Genomic DNA, 4,446 nt, shown 5'->3' with positions numbered 1-4,446 from the left:
GTGGACATGCAACTAAGGGCTTCTTTTTCTTTTCTTTTTTCTTTCTTTCTTTTTTTTTTTTTTTTTTTTTTTTTTTTTTTTTTTTTTTTTTTTTTTTTTTTTTTTTTTTGAGATGGAATCTCGCTCTGTTGCCCAGGCTGGAGTGCAGTGGCACGATCTCAGCTCACCTCAACCTCTGCCTCCTGGGTTCAACTGATTCTCATGCCTCAGACTGCTGAGTAGCTAAGATTACAGGTGCTGGGATTATAGGCATGAGCCGCCACACCTGGCCTACTAAGGGCTTCTTAAATTAATTTATGCCAGGTGCAGTGGCTCACTTCTGTAATCCTAGCATTTTGGGAGGCTAAGGCGGGTAGATCTTGAGGTCAGGAGATGGAGGCCATCCTGGCTAACACAGTGAAACCCCGTCTCTACCAAAAATACAAAAAATTAGCCAGGCGTGGTGGCATGCACCTGTAGTCCCAGCTACTCGGAAGGCTGAGACAGGAGAATAGCTTGAATCTGGGAAGCAGAAGTTGCAGTGAGCCGAGATCACGCTGCCGCACTCCAGCCTGGGCGACAGAGCAAGACTCCATCTAAAAAAGTAACAGAGCCTGGCAAGGGGAGAGTCCCATACATGTGTTTGCTGCCGTTACTCTTATTATTTTCACATATTTTTCTTCCTCAATACAAAAAGAACTCCTTCCTCCTTGCTCCCTTCCTTCCTGCTTAGTTCATTGATATGAAGATGTGAGACCCAGAGCTATGGCAGCCACTTTGTGACCACAAGGTAACAAGTTGAGGGTGTGAAGCTATCATTCTGAGGAAGGTAGAACAAAAGAGTAGAAGACTGGGTCCTTGCTGATATTAACAAGCCTTTGCACCAAACCCTGCAATCCCCTAACTCCAGACTTACTCTCAGATGACATCACTGAATGCCTTTATTGCTTAAGTCATGTTAATTGGATTTTTCTGTTTCTTGCGGCCAAATGTATCCCCACAAATTCATCTCTGCATGGCCAGCACTGAACCCAGAGAAGGTGGTCAATTAATATTTCATAAAAATTTTAATCATATAGGACATGTCTCAGCCCAGGCATATGAGCCTCTTCAATTATGAATGTTGCAATGGAAAAAAAACAGCAACAACAACAACAAGTTTGCAAATCTCTCTTGGAGATGCCAAGTCCTCAGAGAAGAGATTTTGAGCTGGATATATTTTGGTTTTGCCTGACCAGCATCCATTACTCCTGGTAACAGCCCCTCAATTTTCCTTTAGAAATGACCTCCTTTCCCACTCCCTCATTTGGCGGGACACGTGACTCCAATTTGATTGATTAGAGCAAGCACTCCACCTCCAGAGCGCAGTAACAAGCCTTCCCTCCTTCTCTCTTGTGATGGCCTTTGCTTAAGCGGTTCCCCCTGCTCAGGACGGTTCCCATCATTCTCCCCCTACCACGCCTTCACCTGGCTCATTTTTACAATACCACCTTCTCCTCCAAAACTTCCGTATACTACACCAGGATTTCTATTGCTTTTGTTTATTTTTTTTACTTATTTATTTTATTTATTTATTTTGAGACAGAGTCTCGCTCTGTCACCCAGGCTGGAGTGTAGTGGCGCAATCTGGGCTCACTGCAACCTCCACCTCCGGGTTCAAGTGATTCTCCTGCCTCCTGCCTCAGCTTCCTGAGTAGCAGCTGGGATTACAGATGCCCTGGTAATTTTTTGTATTTGTAGTAGAGATTGGGTTTCACCATGTTGGCCAGGATGGTCTCGATCTCCTGACCTCGTGATCTGCCTGCCTCTGCCTCCCAAATTGCTGGGATTACAGGCGTGAGCCATCACAGCCTGTTTTGCTTTGTTTTGTTTTTGAGATAGAGTCTTGTTCTGTTGCCCGGGCTGGAGTGCAATGGCACAATCTCGGCTCACTGCCATCTCTGCCTCCCAGGTTCAAGCAATTCTCCTGCCTCAGCCCCCAGAGTCAGTGGGACTACAGGTGCCCGCCACCATGTGCAGCTCATTTTTGTACTTTTAGTAGAGAAAGGGTTTTGCCATATTGGCCAGGCTGGTCTCAAACTCCCGACCTCAGGTGATCCGCCTCTCTCTGCTTCCCAAAGTGCTGGGAAGCCACCACACCTGGGCTCTATTGCTTTTGTATGCTCACCAGGCTTTCTTATTTTTTTGTTTCTTTTTTGAGCATATAACAGCAACAAGCTTTCTTTGTTTTCTTTTTTTGTTTGTTTGTTTTGGGTTTTTGTTTTTTTAAGCAACAAGGTCTTGCTCTGTCATCCAGGCTGGAGTGCAGGGGCTCGATCATAGCTCACAACTGCCTCAAGCTCCTGGGTTCCAGGAACCTTCCCACCTCAGCCTCCTGAGCAGCTGGGACTACAGGTGCATGGCACCAGGCTTGGCTAATTTTTTATTTTTTATTTTTATTTTTGTAGAGACAGAGTCTCGCCATGTTGCCCAGGCTGGCTTCCAGCCCCTAACCTCAAGTGATCCTCCCACCTTGGCCTCCCAAAGTGCTGGGATTATAGGTATGAGCCACCACGCCCAGCCAACAATATTTCTTATCCTACTTTTTCTGGTATTAGCTTCAACCACATGTAATTGCCAATACTCTATAATGTCTGACCTACAAAAATTGCAAGTTCATATGGTTCAACCTAATATTTAGCAATCCCCCCCTTCCCAGGACACACAACCTGGACATAGGACCCACCTACCCCCAACCTGGCCAATCAAAGCATTCCATGCAGGGGTTCCCATGTGACCACAGCCAGGCCAATCAGAGCCCTTCCCTGGGATTTTTCTCTTAGGACTAGAGATTCTGCCATTTTATCTCTGGGCTCTGGAAAGATTGAGTCTGTGTCTGTAAGTAAATGACCATTTTCCTCACCACATGCAATTGAAAGGGATAAATCTGTGCTGAGAGAAGCAGACAGGAGAGATGCATAAGGAGGGTGTCTTAGTGGGGTTGAGTCTGGGTTCCTTTCTCTAAAGCCCTGTTCCTTGTAGCTTTGCACACCCCCACCCCACTTTCTTTAATTTTTTTTTATTTTATTTTTTTTGAGACAGTCTTGTTCTGTCACCCAGGCTGGAGTGCAGTGGTGTAATCTTGGCTCACTACAACCTCCACCTCCCGGGTTCAAGCGATTCTCCCGTTTCAGCCTCCCAAGTAGCTGGCATCACAGGTGTCCACCACCACACTCAGCTAATTTTTGTAGTTTTAGTAGAGCCGGGGTTTCACCACATTGGCCAGCCTGGTCTTGAACTCCTGACCTCAGGCGATCCCCCTGCCTCAGACTCCCAAAGTGCTGGGATTATAGGTGTAAGCCACCGCACCCAGTCTTTAATTTTGTTTTAGAGACAGGGGCTCACTATGTTTCCGAGGCTGGTCTTGAACTCCTGGACTCAAGCAATCCTCCCACCTTGGGCTCCCAAAGTGCTGGGATTACAGGTTTTAGCCACTGTTTTGAAGATAAGCATACCTCACCCTGAAGCTAGGGTCTCCGTGGAAATCAGACCACATACCACCCCTGGCAAAGACCCTTCATTGGCTTCCCACGGCTCCGAAGAATAACATGTTAACTCTTGACCATACCTCACAAAGTTCTGTAGAACTTGCTTGCTTTTCCCACCTCCCTCCTCTCACTCTCCTCACTTCAGTCCAGATACACTGCCTTCAACACATCAAGCACACTACTTCCTAAGGTCCTTGGCATATGCTGTTCCCTTTGCCTGGAATGCTTTTCCCTGCTTTTCTCACAACGAATTTATTTAGCTCCAACATCACCCTCCTTGACCCTGACCCTAAAGCCGGCCTCAAAGTCATTCTCTATGCCATCATACTTTTTTCATTCTTGGCATAGCATTTATTTACCACTGGAATGCACTGTTTACTTATTAGTTTTTGTTTGTTTGTTGGGTCTCGCTCTGTCACATAGGCTGGAGTGCAGTGGTGCGATCAGGGCTCATTGCAACGTCAACCTCCTGAGCTCATTTAATTGCTTATTTGTTTATTTCTCCTCCATCTAGAATATGGGCACCATGGCCAGGCACAGTGGCTCATACCTGTAATCCCAGCACTTTGGGGGGCTAAGGCGGGCGGATCACCTGAGGTCGGGAGTTCAAGACCAGCCTGACCAACATGGAGAAACCCCGTCTCTACTAAAAATACAAAATCACCCAGGCATGTGGTACATGCCTGTAATCCCAGCTACTCAGGAGGCTGAGGCAGGAGAATCACTTGAACCCGGGAGGCGGAGGTTGCAGTGAGCCGAGATCACGCCATTGCACTCCAGCCTGGGCAACAAGAGTGAAACTCCATCTCAAAAAAGAAAAGAGTGTAGGCATCATGGAGCAGGGCTTTCTTGCTTTGTTTCATCTATTTTGCTCACTGCAATAGCCCCTACATAGGACCAGATACATAATATGGGCTCAATAAGGCTTTATCAAGTGAAT

Source organism: Cebus imitator, unplaced genomic scaffold, assembly GCF_001604975.1.
Source record: "Cebus imitator isolate Cc_AM_T3 unplaced genomic scaffold, Cebus_imitator-1.0 Scaffold306, whole genome shotgun sequence".
Lineage (NCBI taxonomy): Eukaryota > Metazoa > Chordata > Mammalia > Primates > Cebidae > Cebus > Cebus imitator.
The sequence above is the reverse complement of the archived record's forward strand: the minus strand, read 5'-3'. Positions refer to the sequence as shown.